This window comes from Anabrus simplex, chromosome 2 (genome assembly GCF_040414725.1).
Source record: "Anabrus simplex isolate iqAnaSimp1 chromosome 2, ASM4041472v1, whole genome shotgun sequence".
In the NCBI taxonomy this organism is placed as follows: domain Eukaryota; kingdom Metazoa; phylum Arthropoda; class Insecta; order Orthoptera; family Tettigoniidae; genus Anabrus; species Anabrus simplex.
In genome coordinates, this window is record NC_090266.1 from 1,008,218,129 (window position 1) to 1,008,240,105 (window position 21,977).

Consider the following 21,977-nt stretch of genomic DNA (forward strand, 5'->3'; position numbering starts at 1 on the left):
TATCAAGTTGAGGGGGATAAAACAGGGTATCACTCTTTATTCCCTGTTTCGATTATGTTCTTTAGACTTGAGTAAGAATTTACATTTAAGAAATAAAAGTTACATTGCGAAAGAAATTTGAAACCTTCCCCTCGCGCTAGCTTTGAAAGACTATTACGTTCTTAAGCAGAATCTGCCATTACCTTGAGCTGCTGGACCTCTCTAAGATGGACGAGGGGACCCTTTCCTCCTGCCTCCGCTACGAACACACTCTAGACTGGAGCGATCACAAAGACATGACCCGAAATGTGCCAGCTTTTATAGCGGAGAGGAAGGTTCCAGATTTATTTGGGTATAAACCCTGACACACCCACAAGTTTCATTGGACAGTCAAATAAATATAAAAACAGTGATTTGTTGCTTAAATAAATGTGCAAATTTTCTAATTGGCTAACAAATTAATTTCGCGGGAAGAGATAGAAGTGTTGATAACTTTAGAATATCAAAAACAATCAATAAACAGTTCAGTTTAGGAAACTTTAACCTACAAAATTACTTTAAAAATCAATAGTTCATCTTCACTCCAGAGGGCGCAACAAGTTGATGGTAGGAACATCTGTCGAGAAAAGTTCAAACAATTTCCAAAATGAGTTTCAGATTTTCTGATGTAGACGGCCTTCTCCAAGGCGCTAGTTTTAAATGCACGGGGCGGGTGTACCTCCGGTACAATTATTGATATTATTAATAATATTATTATTTAAATGTAATATGTACCAAACATATCAATTACTAGTTTTCGTCCTATACCTCCTTATCCTATGATTGTAGTTACTGATTTAAATCATTCAGAAGTAAGTAAAGGTTTACATTTGGATTTAACCACGTGGTCGCCCTGCCATGAACTGAATATTCTGTTGTTGCGTCATCTTCCCTGAACGTTTATGCTTGCACAATATGCATTCTGGTGGTAACCTAGGATACATATTTTGGATTGTCCCAAACTGAAAATTACTTGCATGTTAATTTTATTTATATTCAAAAGCAGTGTAATGGGCTATTCAGAAGTTCGTTAATGTGTTCACGTATATTGAATATTCAAATAGTTTCTAAACCATGCCTTGCCTGTTTTTGAAAATATAACACTGATACGTTTATATTGTATTTTAAGTGAGTAAAACGTTTTAAAATGAAACCTACTCACGTGCTCGTGCTAATATGATGAAGTGAAGCTGGTGCTATTTCTGTGAGGTGAATTCGTCAATAAAGCTATTTGGTTCACAAATCTAGTAGTAAGTTTTCTCTTCTGCTGAAATCACTGCTATGTTACTAAGGCGCTCCGCGGTGACAATCATTATCAGGTATTTTTTCACAAGTTTAATTGTTGAGAAGCTTCGCACTGCCATGGCAGTAATCACACCAAGATCTAATACTATATTTAATAAATAATGTCATATCCTTCAAACATCTTTCCATTTTGTTAATTGTTGATAAAATCCGAAGTGAATTGTCACAATCCTTACGCATAATTTTGACAAAAGAGCACTGAATGTTTGCATGAGTAATAGTTTCCTCGTCACGATTATATAATTTAGCAAAAGTGCAGAGTATTTTCGAATTCATGAACAAATATAAGGAAGGATAAACAGCAGGAACAACGTTAATTCCAATATGTCTGTATTCCTGGTAAAAATCTCAGCCTTTTTTTTGCATAATATTATTTAATATCTTGAAGTAAATACTGAAATTACATTATTAAACTCTCATCGCATTAGTGTCTTTTCTGTCTTGTCGCTAATTCTTTCTAAAGTTAAATGTTAGAAATTTCGAAATCCCAGAAACGAGGGCAGGTAGTGGCCATGTTGATAGAACACAATACTTAACGAACTAACAAGTACAATTGTATTACAGTCCTTCAATGTAGTCATCCGCATAGTCTATTGCCTTTCGCCAAATATCGGAAACCGTTGACAAGGCGTTCTCTGTTGATGAGAGCGGCGGAGCGCCCTACTGCGCAGAATACAGGTGCCACGTCAGGAAATCGGTGGCTTCGGAGGGGTTCCTTCATCATCGGAGAAAGATCGAAGTCGGAAGGACTCATGTCTGGTGAGTGCGGAGAGTGTTCCAAGAACTCCCGTTGCCACCGCTGCAAGAAGAGTTTGACAACTGGGTGTTAGTGCCGTCTTCATCATTAGAATTCATGTTAAGTAGGGCCCCATCCTCACAGACACACAGACGCGATTAAATGCTGGGCTGGAGCAATTCCAAGTTAATTTTCTGATATAGGCTTATTTGATTACTACATTTCGATTCTTGGCAGTAGACTGATCGTGGGCGTTCTTAGCTCACGATCACCCGATATAACTTTTGATTCCCGTTTAACGACCCGATATATTTTTGAATGAAAAAAATCCTCCTATGCTAGGACATAGGAATGGGTTAAATATTTATAAGTAAACGTTATTTTACGGTCTATAAATTGAAACTATAAATTGTTCTAATATAAAGGGTAAGGTACTTTTGCTGTTCCTGTTGTATATCCTCTTGTTGTGTACTAGTCAGCACATATAGGCCTACACTAGCTCGTACTGCTTAGATGTCCGGCTCCATGGCTAAAAGGTGAGCGGACTGGCCTTTGGTCAATGGGTCCCAGATTCGATTCCTAGTTCGGTCGGGGATTTTAACTTTCAGTGGTTAAGTCATCTGACCCGGGGATGGGTGTTTGTGCCGTCTTCATCATTAGAATTCATCTTAGGCAAGGCCCCATCCACACAGAAGCGCCGCACGCCTATACGGTGCCAACTGGAAGGACCTGCAGCAGGCGTCTCCAGAGACCGTACAGTATTTATTTACACTGCTTAGACTAGATCTTCGCCTAATAATTTCTGTAACTGCCTGTTGGGAAATCCCGTACCGCGTTCTATCACATTTTTTTCTAGTTGCTTTACGTCGCACCGACACAGATAGGTCTTATGGCGACGATGGGATAGGATTGGGAAGGAAGCGGCCGTGGCCTTAATTACGGTACAGCTCCAGCATTTGCCTGGTGTGAAAATGGGAAACCACGGAAAACCATCTCCAGGGCTGCCGACAGTGGGGTTCGAATCCACTATCTCCCGGATGCAAGCTCATAGCAGTGCGTCGCGAACCGCACGGCCAACTCGCCCGGTATCACAATTTGTGTCAACATAATTTTGGAAGTCGATAAAAAATGTGAACCTTACCACTAGGTAGGCCTATGTAAGGTATTCTGGGGTATTACGGCGAGTTCTCCTGTAAATTTTCTTGAAATCAAGATGTGACATGAAATGTCTTAAACGGAGGGACTTAATTGGGGAACTTTCAACATGAACTTGTCACCATTGTTCATCTCCGTACCATTTTTCACGTGTCGACTATATATATTATTTTACTAAATTAAAAGAGGTCTAGCCCTAGGTTAAACTCAAAAGGATGTATAGGCCGCTCCCAGTGGACTTGACTGAAATTCAAAACCGAAGATGGACGATCTTTGCCTATCGAAAATGGCGGCAGAAAATCAAAGATAGAGTGAGTTGTTATGTGCTGCTTTGTACATGTGTGTGTTACGATATATAATTGTGATATAGAATTAAAGTTTAGTTAAGGTTCACTCAGTGTGTTGTGTACTTCTCTACAGATAAATTATTTACAGGGACTTAGAGAATAACAGCTTTCCGTGGAGAGGATATGTCCATTGCTCTCACTGAGACAAGATTAAACTCATAAACATGATATCATTTCAATAAGGAAGTGTGATAACGTTAGCTTGGTTGTCTTCTGTGTTAAGGGAATGTTATGGTCCCTTTCCTTTTTAAAGATTTTCCCTTACTCTCGCAATGTTCTGTTTTTGTATCTGTTCCCAAACTTTTGAAATCTGTGCGATTTATCGTATATGATCGCAGAATGTCGAATCACGATAACATTTCGTGTTCGTATAATGGAGTGCGAAAACTCCAAGTCGTTTGACCAACATATTTAGCGATTGATCTAATAGTTCGGGTGAGTGATATCCTCTCTCACAATTCAGTTTGTCGTATCCATCTTGTCTGAAAGCCTGTTGGTTGTTTTAGTATATGTAGAGTCATGTGCGTCGTGGTGTTCAGGGCAGCTTGTGAAGATAAGAAAAAAAATAAGAAACAAGTAAAATTCTAATTATGTTAACTATTAGATGAATCTAAAACACATTAAAAATATATCTTACACATACAGTGCAGATGTTATATAAATTGCCTGTGTCACTCTGAATAATAATAATAATAATAATAATAATAATAATAATAATAATAATAATAATAATAATAATAATAATAATAATACCGAGCTCGATAGCTGCAGTCGCTTAAGTGCGGTCAGTATCTAGTATTCGGGAGATAGTAGGTTCGAACCCCACTGTCGGCAGCCCTGAAAATGGTTTTCCGTGGTTTCCCATTTTCACACCAGGCAAATGCTGGGGCTGTACCTTAATTAACGCCACGACCGCCTCCTTCCCACTCCTAGCCCTTTCCTGTCCCATCGTCGCCATGAGACCTATCTGTGTCGGTGCGACGTAAAGCAACCAGCAAAAAAAAAAAAAAAAAAAAAATAGTAATAATAATAATAATAATAATCTTGCGTGCTCAAACGACCCTCTTCGGTATTTCCTGGAAGGAAGTGGTGAGTCCGCTGGGAGCTCCCATCCGCCATTCTATTGTTCTCTTCGTTTGGTTTCCACCTGCAACTTCTGGAACACGAAGTGGGAATGTTCCATCTCTAGCCGAGTCCCGAATATTCTAGTACTCCATCATCAACATATAGATACAACTTCTCCGCGAACGAGTAGTTGTTGTTGTTGTTGTTGCTGTTGTATCGAGTGTGTGGTGGGTGTTCCACTAGTCAGTACCCGAGTATCGTCGTGTTGGCGTACGGAGTACCGTGTGTATACTACCGTGGACTGTTAACTGACTGGAGTACTGTATATGTACCGACGTGACATCAGTAGAATTGGAGCAGTGTTGATTGTCGTAGTTGTGAGGAACATTCTAGTGCCGACTAGTACTGTTGACTGCTGTTGTTTCGTTGTCCGTATTAAGTAGTTCACTGTGTTTGACTGTGTGAATTATCGGACTTTCTCTGGAGTCGAATCAAGGAATAGTCGTCGCATGTTATGGGGGTCAGCAGCACTGTGTTCAAAACTCTGCGTCTAGCTGTGTGTGAAGGGACTGAGTTTGCAGGCGCGAAAGTGAAAGTGAGATGAGCCTATCAATAAGGATTATAGCCATCTCAGATAGAGCTAGACTGCCTGCTGTGTGAAGAGTTGTAAATAGACAGCAATTAATGAGTGTGGTCATTCATGGTTGAATAGAATTGTATGTGTGTGTGTGTGTGTGTGTGTGTGTGTGTGTGTGTGCATTTATTGGGCCATCCTGAAATAAATGAGAGCGATAAAACGAACATCATTTTATTCGTAACAACAGTATCATACATTTCTTCTTGAATGTCAAAGTTCTTGCACTTAACATCTTTTTTCTGATGGAGGTTATATACGTGTCATACTTTACTTTGTGGTTCGCTTCCTCGGTCGAATGGACAGCATAACTGCTTTTGTTTCACAGGGCCCCAGGTTTGATTCCCGGTCGGGTCGGGGATTTTAATCTTAAATGGTTAATTCCCTTGGCTCGAGGACTGGGTGTTTGTCCTGTCCTGAACATCCATGTAACTCATTTGCCACGCACAGTACTATTCTCCACCACAAAAACACGCAGTTTCCTATACACAGTTGATGCTGTCCACCCTTGACGGGGGGTCTGCGTTACAAGGGCTGCACCAGGCTAGTAATAGCCATACGAGAAATTAACAAATTTTCTTCTCGCTTCTTAATCATTTCCCGTGGGCTTGCGGTTTGCCGATGAAGTGCTGTACTGGAGCAGTTCAAAGTTAATTTTCCGATATAGGCTTATTCAATTACTACCTTTCGATTCTTAGCAGACCGAGCTCGATAGCTGCAGTCGCTTAAGTGCGGCCAGTATCCAGTATTCGGGAGATAGTAGGTTCGAACCCCACTGTCGGCAGCCCTGAAAAGGGTTTTCCGTTTTTTCCCAATTTCACACCAGGAAAATGCTGGGGCTGTGCCTTAATTAAGGCCACGGCCGCTTCCTTCCCACTCCTAGCCCTTTCCTGTCCCATCGTCGCCATAAGACCTATCTGTGTCGGTGCGACGCATAGCAACTAGCAAAAAATACGTTTCTTAGCAGTAGACTGATCGTGGGCGCCCTTAGCTCACGATCACTCGATATAACTTCTGATTTCCGTTTAATTCTTTAAGACAATTCATGTTAATCAAGAGTGTTCAATGATTACGGCTGAAACTTTAATCGTATAATAATAGACTCGTTGAAGACTTCCTTTGCAAGCATGAATCTGACTCACCATTGTGGTGTCGTTCGTACCCCTTGTAGTCGCAATTTTCCAGAACAGTTCGTGATTCCACCTTCTTTGGTACATTCTGGCACGTCACACTGGCATGGAAATTTTCCGTAACACCAAGACTCGAGTTACTTTACCAAGCTTCGCATTGCGTGAGTTTCATCAACTTGTATCAACTTGTATTTTCTTGGGGATTGGCGCATGACTCTCCTTTACGGATCTTGGTACAACATTTCCTTAGCTTACCACTGTGCGTCTTCGCTTTACACAACGTTAGGAATGATTATTCACTTGCTGTTGCGTACTTACTTTTTATTATATTCACTTATTACCATCGTTTTTAATATTATTGTATCCGATTCATTTCCTCTACCGTCGAGCGAGTTGTCCGCACGGTTAGCGTCGCGCAGCTATGAGCTTGTATTCGAGAGATAGTGGGTTTGATTCCCAATGTCGGCAGCCCTAAAGGGGGTTACTCGTTGTTTCCCGTTTACACTCTAGACAAGTGCTGGGGCTGTACCATAATTAAGACCATGACTACTGCCTTCCCAATTCTAGCCCTTTCCCATGCCTCCGTCGCCGGAAACTTTCAATGTGTTAAACAGGTAGAAAAAAACACGGAGGTCGTGGGTTGAATAATTCGCTCTCATTCTCTGTAAGCTGGTGGGGCACATCGCGAATTTGGTCCATAACATATTTCCTGTAAATAGTGTATTAAAGGGTTTAAATACTCGTGGTGATAATGATGTCTGTAGAACCGATGTTACCTTTGGTTTTGGGTTCCAACCATAAAGCCCGAATACTAAATGAGTAACTTCAGTGTTTGAAAAGTCTGTGTCAGTTTAGAATTATAATCAAATTTTCAAAGAAAAATAATGACTTGTTAGATTCCTCGTGAGAGAGAGAGAGAGAGATGCTCTCTCATCCTAAATAGCAGTGGCGGTATCAACCGAATTTGGTAATGAGAAAATCCTCAGCCGACAGTTTCATTTCCGCAACTGTACAATGGATCGTTACTAAATATGATAGTACAACTCCACTGTTAATTAATGTCCGGCTGCGTGGCTAAATGGTTAGCATGCTGGCCTGTACAACGAACGTGTGTTGTATTCTAAAGATTAGAATACCCCAAAACAAAACTACTGTATTTGTGTGACTTGCACTAAATGCTGTATGTAATGACAAATTATTAATAGCTTCTCTTGAAAACATCATCCATCCATGTATAATTTTAGGAAGACGATGGATGTACGTAATCTGAAATACTCAATCGATATTTTGAGAATCCATCCTCATCAATTATCAGAAAACGTTTGTCTAGAAATGTATGACGTAAGAGCTTTCCCTTTCTGCCACAAATCTATCATTTGCATGTTATACGCAAAACTGCAAGAATCATTGCAACGATGAAAACCATAAAAATGCATAGGTTAATCAAAGATTCACTAAAGAGGCTTGAGATTCAGTCCAAAATGTTGGTCGTGCGAAGTATTAACGATTAAATTTTTCTTCCTCTGGAATTGTGTACGGCATTCATGGGCATTTACTGGTTCACAAATCAAGTTTAATTCTTGACATTCTCGCAAACCGCAAGATATGGCACTACAGGAATTCAGTGTTCATTCGTCCGTCACTCTTTCGTACCGTAAACCCAAACAACTATTGTGGCAACGAGGTCATTCTCCCAGTTTGCAATTTCTTTCAAAATGCAAATGAGAACAATGAATTTAATGAGCAAGTACCTTCATTACAAAATCTCGGGACCGAATTCTTAGAAAATCGATCTGCAGGTGTGAAAAAACTGGAAAATGATTTTGACCTTCTTGTACGGCAAATCCTATGCACCAACCTGCAAAGGTAAGACGGGATTTACAACTCGAATTAATATCAGGACAAAATTATATGTTCTTCAAACTCCTGTATCATGGCAACGTTGGAGTAATGTATCTGAGCATTTTTCAGTTGCTAAGCACTTGAAATTAAAATTATTTGAAGCGAAAATTTTGGCTACGATTGCATCCACTTACTTGTGTGAGCAATTATATTTTCACAAATGAGTTTTACCACTTCAAAATATGCATCCCATTTGTATTGTGAACATCTGGTGATGCATTTCCAAATAGCACAGTTGTTACTCTAAAGCAATCGAAGTATTTTATAAATGAAAGAAATTCCACCCCAGTGAGACAACCAAAGTTAAACGATTGTTCATTTAATAATAATAATAATAATAATAATAATAATAATAATAATAATAATAATAATAATAATAATACCCATGTGGGGATTTACCAGTTACCTCCATCGGGCGCGTCCCATTGGAATTGGGGAAGCTCGCTGGCTCTGCCGCCAGCATAGTCAGAGGGTAGTAGGGAAATAAAATACCACCGTAAAAAAACTGGTCCCTTGCCAGGTTACGGCGAAAACTGGTAAATGACCAGAAGCCAGAAAACATCTTCAGGGAACCTCTAGGGCTAACAACCCTAGTTGTAAAAGGATGGGTATCCGTCCGAAACAGAGTCAAGTCAAGAAGCATGATGGCACAACGATTCAAGAAACATACCCCAGGGGGTAAATCTTCGGATAAATCCCTCGTCGTGAACGCCACGGCGCACGAGTCTCGTTCGGATTCTGGGGGAGACTCGACATCATGCAAGAGACGAGTCGGAGCGTCTTGGTGTACCCCGAAGAGTCAAAAACTCAGGCCAAAATCCAAAACCTTTCTAGCAACTTTCAACATAAATTCACTTACACAAACTGGCAAGCTGAAAACCCTCACCAAAGCTCTTCACGAAAATCAGATATCCATAATGGCACTACAAGAAACAAGGTACCCAGATGAAGAGATTTTTGAATCCGAAGGCTACCGACTTTCCGAGAGCAAAGCGCAAAGAGGAATCCTCAATGGAGCTGTGATGCTTGGAACCGCGTTTGCTGTTAGAACCAAGATCCTTAAATCGGTTGCAAATTTCGAACTTGTGAATGACAGATTGTCTATACTCACAATTAAATGCGCGAACAAAACCTACGCCCTAGTTAACGCACATGCTCCTACAAACGATAAGAACAAGTCCGATCCAGACGAAGTTGATAATTTCTGGGACCTACTGGATGAAAAATTAAACAAAATCCCCAAACACCATGTCAAGCTTCTTTTGGGTGACTTCAATAAGCAACTAGGTCGTGAACAGAAGTACAAGCAAGTTATAGGAAATTACCCAGCTCACAAAAGAACCAATCCCTACGGCAAAAGACTGGTGTCCATTTGCGAAAATCACAACATGCAGGTCATGTCAACCCACTTGTTGAGGTTTGAATGTACTAGCAAACGACACCTACCGGACAGACTTGTAACTAAGTGGAGTTTTACGCTTGTAGATTCCCTTTTGTTTTGTAAGTAGTAGTAAATAAAGTGTTGTAAGAAAGACGTAGTTATTATTTGCACGTTACAACTCAACATATTGGTGCCGAAAACTCGCTCACGGTTCAAATTACGTATCACCGCATCACGAGACGACGTTCTTTGAACATTCTTAGACGAAGATACGAAGTGGAAAGTGAAGTGAAGTGCAGATTACATTAAATAAGACACGGGACTTCACAACACGAGACGCCAGCCGGTAATATCCGATACACACTTGATGAGTACGATATTTATTCATTCTGTGAAATATATCACGAATCGTTTGCTTAACAGAGCATGCTAGCAAGGAATTCGCAACTACTGCATGGATTGAGTCGAAATTACTGTGAGCATGCACGCATGATTTTCTCATTGTGCACGAGTAGCCATTTTGAATAGCTATAGGAACGCCATCTGCCGCCTTCTAGGTGTTTCCACGATTAAGTACGTGACTAGTGCTGCCATCTGTCAGCACCTACTGGAGTCAGAACACTGCATACTGCGCTATCTTTACGACTTCGCCGTACTACATCACATCAGAACTGACCCACCCCATCCCTCAGTCGCATACCTACCTGGAAGAGCAATAAATTACCTCCTCTCTACCTCAACGGCACTTTCCATTCACAATGACTGACAACGAACAGCAGCTTAAGAAGCTTAAACGGAAGAGAACAACTCAGCGTAATAATGCTACACGCTTCTCCACATTTTTAAAAGGCTGTAATGACTCTACAGACCTCAGTGAGATTCAACACATCCATGATCGTCTTCAAGATACATTGCAACAGTTAATAGCCTTAGATGACTCTATACATGACCTGTTACAAGATGAAGATTATGAAGCAGACGCATGCACTTGTGAAGAATATATAGATACCTCAAAGCGCGCTCTTCAGAAGGCTAATAGCCTTCTCGGAAAGAAGAAAGAACAAACTAGCGTGTCTTCTACACCCTGTTCAGACGTTCATCCCACGAATATTCAAGGAGTAAAATTACCAACGATCAGGCTCGAACCGTTCTCCGGCGACATAGAGACTTGGTCTACGTTCTGGGAGCAGTTCCAGTCCTCGGTCGACAAGAACCCGTCAATATCCGACATAAACAAGCACGTTTTCCTGCGAGGGTATCTCGAAGGGGAGCCAAAGCGACTCGTAGATGGCATTGCAGTGCGCGCAGATACCTACGAACAAACGAAGACAATACTGGTAGCACGCTACGGAGACAAGAACAGAATAATCCAGGCCCACCTGGACTTCCTGGATAATTTAAAGCCCGCATTCTTGGAGACCCCTGAAGAACTAAATATGACATACGTGGAATGCCACCGAAGAGTTCAAGCCCTCAAAGCCCTAGGGGAAGATGTAAACCTGTATGGTCGCGTGCTGGCGCCAAAAATCCTAAGAGCATTTCCAGCTGAGATCTGTAGACGTTGGTTGATCCACGCCAAACGCGAAAATATCCCAGAAGGTCATTTGATGACATTAATGGAATTCCTAAATGAAGAGGCAGAAGCAGCACTAAAATCTCAGAAGATACGAGGAGAATTTAGCACGCCACCTCTATCACCCTACACACCAACAGCGGCTACTCTTCAAGTTACTACGGGAGCAGAAAAATCTAAGACGAAAAGAAACACGACAATAACCCCCTTTTGTGCCTTTTGTGAAAGTAGAGGCCACTGGGCGCAAGGATGTAAAGAAACAGCTAACCTTCAGGACAGAATAGACAAGCTAAAACTTTCCAAAAGATGTTTTCTCTGCCTAAATAGGGGCCACAGCGTCCGCCAGTGCTACAAGAAAGGGAATGTTTCATGCACAAAATGTAAGCAACTTCATCACGTATCAATCTGTAACGCGAACTCTCAACCCACGTCTGTCAGTAAAATAGAAGTTACCACATCAAATTTTTCCTTTCTTCAAACTGCTCGTGTTTGGATCACAGGACCGACGGGAATATCTAAACTAACAAGATGTCTGTTAGACGCCGGAAGCCAGTCCAGCTTTATAGCCAAGTCTTTGGTGGATGCTCTTCAACTACGCGTGACTGGTAGTCGAGAACTTGCAGTGACGGCCTTCGAAGCGACATCCAGCATTACCAAGCCACGCCGACTTATCCAGTTTGACATGATTGGATTTTCAACGAAGACAACCGTAACACTCACGGCCTTCGAAAGTCAGAATACCTATTCCTCTCACCCAAGTGTCCCTCAGGATTTCCGGAACCTGACACTCGCAGACCCGCAAGTTGACAACGAAGAACCACCTATTGAAATACTAATCGGCGCGGACCATTATTGGAAAATTGTAAAACTGGAACAACCGATGTCAATCACGCCTTCCCTCGTACTGCTACCTACAGTCTTCGGCTGGGTACTAACGGGAAACCGGTCTGGAGCTTCAGTAAATCAGGTTACGACGCACCACGTCTCAGTCACTAATAGTGAGATATCTGCAGAAACCATGCGAAGATTCTGGGATCTGGAAACAATTGGGATTCGCGATACACAAGACTGGACACTGAACGATACGGATGCCGCTATCCTTCACAAATTTCATGAGACACACCGGATCCTAGACGGAAGAAGAGTTGTATCACTTCCAAGAAAAAAGGACATCGTCTTGTCTGACAACCGGTCAACAGCTGAGAAAAGATTTCAGAGCCTTGAGAAACGATTGAATCAAGATGCGGACTTCCAAACTATGTACCACACGCACATGTTGGACTACATAGCGAAGGGACAAGTAGAAATAGCTCCGACGTATGAGACTCCCGGAAACGTCTTCTACCTACCACATCACGCTGTGAAGAAGCAAAAGAGAGAGGGCATAAAATGGAGGATCGTGTTCGATGCCTCTTCTCATGAACGAGGCCAACCAGCATTAAATGATGCCCTAGAGATGGGACCAAATCTGCTGCCTGAAATTCTAGCGACGTTGCTCCGTTTTCGAATGCGTCCAAGTGCCATTGTCTGCGATGGAAATCAAGCCTTTCTACAGCTATCCCTAGATGAAAACGACAGAGATCTCACAAGATTTCTGTGGTACCGAGTCCAAACCACCACTGATGGCACGTACCAGATCACCAGAGACGTCATAACGTATCGCTTCACTCGATTGCCGTTTGGACTTACCTGCAGCCCCTTCCTTCTGTCCGCTACTCTACGAGAACTGGTTACACTGCATCAGGAGAAATATCCCACTGCAGCAGCACTCCTGGATGGTTGTACCTTTATGGACGACTTCGCAGGGAGCGTCGATAATGATAACTTGGCCGCCGTCGTCTACTATGAACTCACAGGCCTACTTCGACACATCAAACTTCCGTTGTCGAAATGGTTTACAAATTCAGAGCCACTGAAAGACATCTGGAGAGCAGAAGGTCGAGAGGTGAAATCGGAAACACGAGTCCTTGGTGTTAATTGGAATACGGAATCTGACTACCTCTTCGCAACTCCAGACGATATGACCGCCGTACTACTTGACCAGCCAGCAACTAAACGCCACCTTCTGCAAGTTACTGCCAGAATTTACGACCCTCTAGGGCTGTTTTCCCCCGTCCTGATCACCGGAAAGATCCTCTTCCAAGACACTTGGTGCAAGGGACTGCAATGGGATGAAATTCTCCCAACTGTCCTAAGCCAGAGGTGGCAAGCTTGGACATCTAACCTGCCGTATTTGTCTTCCATCCGCATTCCAAGATGGATTGGTATATCTAAATTTAACGACGATTTATCCGTGCACGTGTTTTGTGATGCTTCCGAAAGGGCATATGGTGCTGCGCTGTACGTTCGGATGACTTCCAAAAACACATCTTCCGTCACGCTGGTTTGCAGTAAAAATCGATTATCGCCCGTGAAGAAAGTCACACTCCCCAGACTGGAATTGCTTGCAGCCTTGCTTGGATCCCGTCTTCTTCACTACTTTTGCCAAGAGACTGGAGTTGAGTCCTCTTGTGCCACCTTATGGAGTGACTCAACCGTCACATTAGGATGGATCCGCAACAATCCAAACCGCTGGAAGACCTTTGTCTGCAACCGTGTGACAGAGATTCAGACGCATACCGTGTCCATTCAGTGGAGACACTGCCCCGGCATCGACAATCCTGCTGATTGCCTCTCCAGGGGAACTACAGCCCAAGATCTAGCTTCGAGGGATTCATGGTGGCAAGGACCTTCTTGGCTTGCCGAACATCCAAACTCCTGGCCCCGTGACGTCACTGTCCCGGACATGACTCTGCCAGAAGAAAAGAAGACGTCTCAAGTCCTAGTAGCCACAGCTCCAGAACCATTGCTCCTCGCGTCACGTTTCAGTTCGTACTGGAAGTTATTACACGTTACCGCATGGGTCCTACGTTTTGTTACGTGTATGAAGAAGAAACAAAAGGGCAGCGGAAATTATTTAACTGCCGAAGATATCGAGAATGCCAGAGTGTATTGGATACGTCAGGTTCAAGAGGAATGCTTCACTGCTGAACTGGCAGCCTTGAAGAAAAACCATCAGTTGCCAAAATCATCCAAGATTTTGCGATTCAATCCCTTCTTACAAGATGGTATTATTCGTCTTGGTGGCCGCCTCCAATTTGCAGACTTGACAAATGCTGAGAAACACCCAGTGCTTTTGGATGGATCGCACACTTTCACGCACCTGCTAATTCGGCAGACCCATATCAGACTCCATCACTTGGGCGTACGCATAATACTCACTGAACTTCGCAATGAATTTTGGATTCTACGAGCCCGCCAAATCATCAAAAAGGTGTTGCATGGATGCCTGCCGTGCAAAATATCCCACAAGAAAAGGTGTGAGGAGGTAGAAGCCCCACTGCCTTTAGATCGCGTTTGTCCTAGTCGACCATTTACTGTGACCGGAATCGACTTCGCAGGCCCACTCTATGTCAAGTCAGAGACCACGACCAAGAAGGTTTACATCGTTCTGTTCACGTGTGCAACTGTGAGAGCTATACACCTGGAACTCTCAACGGACTTAACTACCGACAGATTCTTAATGGCTTTTCAACGCTTCGTAGGACGACGAGGTGTCCCACACACTATATACACCGACAATGCCCAAACATTCCAAGCAGCGAACAGAGAACTCCAACTCTCAGACGTGCTCAGCGGTCCGAAGACTCATGAATATATGGCACATCACAATGTGACGTGGAAGTTTATAGCTCCACGGGCGGCTTGGTGGGGAGGATGGTGGGAGAGAATGATTGGCTCCACTAAGCGCTGCCTTAGAAAGGTTCTAGGTCGCTCACAGGTCGATGAAGAGGGTCTCCGCACAGTTCTGATCAGCATTGAAGCCACCCTGAATTCACGTCCCATTGTTCAAGACGAAGGTAACTCTGAAGTGTTAACACCCTCACATTTCCTCAACGGCGAGAAACTCACGACAATTCCAGTTGGACCTGAGCCAGTAAATAAGAAAGACCTTACAAGGGAATTTCGCATGAAGATGAAAATGGTTGAAGACTTTTGGCGAAGGTGGAAAAAGGAATACCTCCTTCAGCTGCGGAACTACCATGAGGTCAGGTCTCCAACTGGTAAACATCCGAGACTTCGTGTAGGAGATGTTGCCCTCTTACAAGAAGACGTCCTGCCTAGCCATATGTGGAAAAGAGCCCGAGTCGACGAAGTCCTTCAGGGAAGAGACGGCCTAGTGAGGACAGCCATCCTGCGTCTGCCAGATGGTTCAAGAATTAGCCGACCGGTGCAACTGGTGATTCCTCTCGAAATCGACCAGGGTGGGGAGGATGTTGAGGTTTGAATGTACTAGCAAACGACACCTACCGGACAGACTTGTAACTAAGTGGAGTTTTACGCTTGTAGATTCCCTTTTGTTTTGTAAGTAGTAGTAAATAAAGTGTTGTAAGAAAGACGTAGTTATTATTTGCACGTTACAACTCAACACCACTTTCGCCATCTACCCAGAAAGCAAATGACTTGGCGTTCTCCCGTCCAAACTCTCGGAGAGTTCCAAATAGATCATGTTGCAATCTCCAGGAGAAACAGCCCTGAGATTATGAATGTCAAGGTAAAGAAAGGCATCAATGTGGCCTCAGATCACTATATGTCTCTGATCAAATTCAAACCAATTTCTGCAAACACAAGGAAGACAACCAAACAGATCACACGCAAACGCAAACTCACTGGCTATAAACCACCATCTCTATGCTTTGAGCGAAAGGACGGCACACTGGCGACGTCAAATGAAGAAAATTGCAGCATTCTGGCAGACTACTTCAATAATTTACTTAATTGCTCTAAACCGCAAAGCCCCGTTGAGACCAAGGAACCCTTACTCAGGTACCCAGATTCCAGACCACCCGACATAGATGAAATCAAGCGCCACATTGCCCGTCTCAAAAATAACAAATCGCCGGGGGAAGACTGGGTAGTAGCAGAACTATGGAAATATGCCCCAGAGGAATCACTTGATATCTTGCAAAAGCAGATAGAAGAAATTTGGAACAAGGAGACCCTACCCGAAGAATGGAAAATAGCATTGTTTCATCCATTACACAAAAAAGGCAACATGAAGAACATCAACAACTACAGAGGAATATCTTTGCTACCTGCGACTTACAAAATTCTATCACTTGCCATCCCAGAGCGTTTGGAAGCACAAGTCGAACATCAAATAGGTGAATACCAAGGAGGGTTATGAAAAGGTCGCTCAAACGCCGAAGAGATCCAAAATCTCAAAACGATCATCACTTACTTTACACTAAGTTCCAAGCAGTATGTGTCTGTCTTTGTGGACTTCAAGAAAGCGTTGGACTCCATTGACCAAGAAGTCCTGCTAAACATCTTAAATGAATTTCGAGTTGTTTTGAAACTGTTGGCATTCATTAGAGCCACCCTGACCGATACAAAATCCAAGGTGAAGTTCCACGGATGTCTCTCGCATTCCTTTGACATCAAAACAGGAGTCCCACAAGGTGATGGGCTATCCCCCGATACTCTTCAACTGCGTTCTTAAAAAGATCATCAGAACCTGGCGGGTGAGATTTCAGGAAACCAACTACAGTCCATTGAGAATAGGTACCAAATCCAAAGGGATCATAACAGACTGCTTAGTATTTGCCGATGATATTGCTGTTCTCTCAAACGACATAGAAACCGCTTGAGCTCAAGTTGAAATTTTAAAGGAAATTGCCGAACAAACTGGTCTTTAGATATCGTTTGAGAAAACAGAACTAATGACTAACATCAAAGAGGCTCCACAAAAACTCCATATAAAATACGGGGACATCACCCGAGTAGACAAATTCAAATACCTGGGTGAGATCATCATGAAGAATTGACTGGACAAAGAAGCACTTCAGGAGCGAGCATGCAAACTGGAAATAGCCTACCAAACATCCCGAACAATCTACAACAAAAAATGCCTTTCCCAAAACACCAAGATACGTCACTATGAAACAATTATGAAGCCAGTAGTTCTATATGCAGGCGAAACCCTGTCTATAAATGCCAACAAAGGACTCCTTGTAGAACTGGAGAAAAAAGAGCGCAAAATTGTGAGAGGAATCTTGGGATCATAGTACAGAAATGGAATCCATCAAAAGAGATCCAACGAAGAAATCTACAGCAAAATAGAGAAAATTACCGACACAATCAGGAAAAGACGGGCACGATTTTACGGTCATCTGAAAAGAATGGACGGATGAAAGTAAACTAAGGAAATCTTTCACTTTTTTGATTCAAACCCCAACACCACAATTCCCTGTTTGAGAAATACCAAAGAAGACCTGCAAATGCTACATATCTCAGCTGAAGACGCCCTTAACAGAGATCGCTTCCGCAAGAAAATATTGACGAACGGGCTAAACCGAGACGAGCAACCGAAGAGAAGACACGCTGCCCCTAGGGCAGAGGAGCGTAAGCAGGCCCACTCACAAAGAATGAGGGAAATTTGGGCTCTAAAGAAGGCCAAGTTCAGTGTCAAATGCAACAAGACTTAACGTGGTCCTTGATGGCCCCAGCGAATGATATATATATATATATATTGTGACCGTATCCAGGTCTCGGCTGACGGAATATGGGTCAGTGTGTTACTGGGGTTCGCTTTGTCGGCAACGGCGCGTTTGGCCTTGGCCAGGTGATAGAGAACCTGTTTCTGACTTGAAGGGGGTAGCTGGCTGACTGGGAAAAAATAATAAAAATAAAAGCGAGCGAGAGATAAAAGTAGCCAGAATATGTTCGTCTGTAATCACATCGATTTGTAATAAATTAAATATTTATAATATCTTTGGTGGCGTGATATGCATAATTAAGAAGGTACACATGAATCATATTTGACTGAAGCGTGTTAATAATGTCTCGTGTGAATTATAAAAATGAATAACTGAATTTTTTACTTGATTTCAACGGTATTTCGGCAAGAAATGAACGTGAAATTATTTAATCAAACCCCAGAAGAATTCAGTACTTGAGTTGACTTCACTTCCTGCAACGAGTGCCACGCAACGATATTTAAGGCAAGTCATAACAGTACAAGCAAATACAGTAGAGATAATACGCGACACTTACGGATTTTGCCTTGCTAAAACGAGAGACAATTCGACGGTGGCGCTCCTAGTGACTTGACCTGAACAAATCGCGCTAAATTCAAATATCAATGGAAATGTGTATACATAAATGGATAAATAAATAACGTCTAGAAAGAAAGTGTTATTGAGATATTAACTTCGAAGTTGCTAAAGCAATTCTGGATAAATGAATGAAGAATTATTTAAAAGGTTATTATTCAAAGACTGAAATTAGACATATAAACAAGAAGTGAAATGGACTGGTATGAAATGGCCCGATCTTTCATTTATGCATTACTTTTAGCATTCCTGCCTGAACTCTTACGGTTGGATTTGTCTTTTTTCTCATTTAAAAACATTGTATCATTACATTAAGACACTTGTCAATAAAAATATCGGCACATTCCTTTCACATATGATGCAATGAATTAACATTTAGTAGCTGGACAATTTTTCTCTTAACATGAAGCCTACGTACACAAAGATATTCCTTACACATATGATGCAATGAATTAACATGTAATAATAATAATAATAATAAAAATGTTTTTTGTTTACGTCCCACTAACTACTCTTTTACGGTTTTGGGAGACGCCGAGGTGCCGGAATTCAGTCCCACAGGAGTTCTTTTACGTGCCACTACATCTACCGACACGAGGCTGACGTATTTGAGCACCTTCAAATACCACCGGACTGAGCCAGGATCGAACCTGCCAAGTTGGGGTCAGAAGGCCAGCGCCTTAACCGTCTGAGTCACTCAGCCCGGCGAATTAACATTTAATAGCTGGACAATTTTCCTCCTAATATGAAGCCTACTAACAGAAAGATAATCTATAAAATCCCGGCTTTAATCTGAGAAGAGGGATAAAGAAAGTAAAGTATGAAAATGTTGTCGATAGTTATGCTTTAAGGAATATTTACGTACAATTTGAGCAAAAAGGTAACATACCCTTGGCTGTATTGTCGAGGATTTCTAAAGTCGCTGGCCTGGAAATGATCTGAACAGATCTTATAATTCTTATATAAGCGTAACGTCCCTTCTTTCCTGTACACCTTATCCAAATCGCTTCTGTGACATTTCAAAACCCACAGATCACACCTGCAACAACACATCGGTATTGAAGGTTAACTGCTGCACTATAGAATAAAATCTGCGTATTACATTTTATGCCTGTTAAAATATGGGTCGAGCAGGTCAGAAGATTATGAAGTACTATAAAAATCTCTGTCACTGGAAGAATATATATGCAAACATAATAGTACTTACATGTTCTTGTCACAAGGAAACCTAAAGAACGACCGCGCATTTTTCTCTACTTCGTAATTACTGCAGCCAAACACAGCACATACCTTTCCCCTCATGTTGAGAGGAGATATCAAGGAATGACACCCACTACTATTTATTTATGTTAACTCACTGAAAACGCATAAATAACACCAAAAACTTCACACAAAAATACACGTGCTCTTATGAGAGAATCAGTACTGTTCAGGTATATCCGCTAGAGTGAGCTCCAGTAGCTGTCCCTTGATATCTCGCTCAGTGTCGCGTATTATCTCTACTGTATTTGGTACAAGCTCTCACATGTTCCTGGTTTTACTCACTGAAGTCACTTCGTGTACTTCGCTAGCTGGGCTTCAACGCAGAACGTCAGTGGAATTCTATCATCAGGGATAGTGGACTCATTCCTGTGTTTGACGCTTTCTACGAATTATGCAAATCTACGGCCTGAATTAGTGCAATAAACAGACGTCGAAATAGCAGATAAAAAATTTAAAGTACGTGCTCTTTTTATCCTAAATTACATGTGTGCTCAGGATTTCTCGTAATACATTTGGTACAAGTTTCAGCAATCTTCCGAGAGTGTAAACGTGGAAGAGGACCTCTACGTTATCATCGCCAGAAGATGGAAGTTCGTGCCAGAGACTCCACATATTTCATCATGAAGTTCTAAGCCCATTGACCAGCGTCGGCAGCGGCGAAATGCAGGGAATTTCGCCTTAGAATGGGTGATTGAGGATTCCGGACTTCGAGATGTGAAGACAACTGAATAAGTTAAGTCGACTACGTCTTATTTATATCTGTTCTATGTAGCTCTTTATTTCTACTCTTAATCTTTCCTTAGATTTGTTCTATAATATCTAGTTGATTTATTTTCACGATATTTCACTGGTTATTTCTTAGATGTGAGATACGACTTGTAGCTTAATTTGCATACTTGCTTGATTTCTGAACCTTATGTCAAACCTGCCACTTGCATTATTTTTTAAGTCAGCGGTCCTGTGAACTGAGCACCCCTGGGGTGTCTCTTGTTCGCCGGCAGACCTAGTACGGGGACAATACATAAAATAATAATAATAATAATAATAATAATAATAATAATAATAATAATAATAATAATAATAATAATAATAATAATACTATAAAACACGGTCAATATAGGACCAGAAATCCACAGTTCACTCGTATCCTCCTGTAATTCTTAACGTCCTTTTAGTTGACAATGCGGCAAACGGTTCCATTCTCGCGAGTGAGGCAGACTCAGACAAGTAGTTATATGGCAGTTCGCTGGAGATGAATGACGAGCAGGTTTGATGTTTGAGCCCTTTTATCTCTGTTATGAATGGGACGTAAAACAAATATTATTATTATTATTATTATTATTATTATTATTATTATTATAAATATTATTGTTATTGTTACGGAGTTATCCGTGGTAGTTAGAGGTGAAATAAGGTGCTGGGATGAATAGGTCTCAACTTACGAAATTAAAATTAATTTAAAATTTAACAAAGGTTATATTTTCTTTTCGAGATCAAGAAATAACAAGTATAACAGGAACACAGTTGTATATCAACAAGTTAAGAATGTACAATTACAGTTTATTAATGGATTTTGGGCTTCGAGCCCCAGATTCACAATCCCTGAGCAATGAGCTCAACTTTACTTATGAACAAGGTTCAACAAAGGGGCAGAAAACCCCAATCATGCCAAGGAGCACTAGCTCCCAATTACCAGTTAAGCCTGCTCGAGGCACACAGAAACCAAATTTAAGAAAGAGCAGCCCGCTCTCAAAGTTCAAGCCTTTCCAAAGGTCACACCAAACTCCACCTTTAAGCTGCCCTCCAAGCACATAAGAACAGGGGTAATAATACCCAATCTACTGAGGCCTATTAAGTAAAGAAACAGGTCAATTACATGGCCCCAAAATACCAACTTGAGTGGAGGCGTAACTTGCACTCCTAATACACCTTTTTAAAACCTATTTGGCTCTAGGCCGCTTATGCAAGGGCTAATCCCATACTACGGAGGTGACACGATAGGAAAACTTTATTACATTATGAAACGAAGAAAAACGGTTATGAAAACGTAGTCACCTCAAAAACAATATGAGAGGGAGCTCGAGAGGGTTAGGCACTCTCTATCCCGATTTGTAGTTAAAGAGACGGAATTTTATACCAAGTGTCTTTTACATTTTAAAGGAAGGTTACATGATAAAAGTTTCGAACCTGCCCCGAGGGTTAAACTGCTGAGCTAGCAAGCAAATAAGTTATTAAAAGGCCTTTACCTGATGGATGAACTGCCGCCTGAAGAAAGAGGCGCTTCCCGCCCCCTGCTACATAATCACACTAAGAA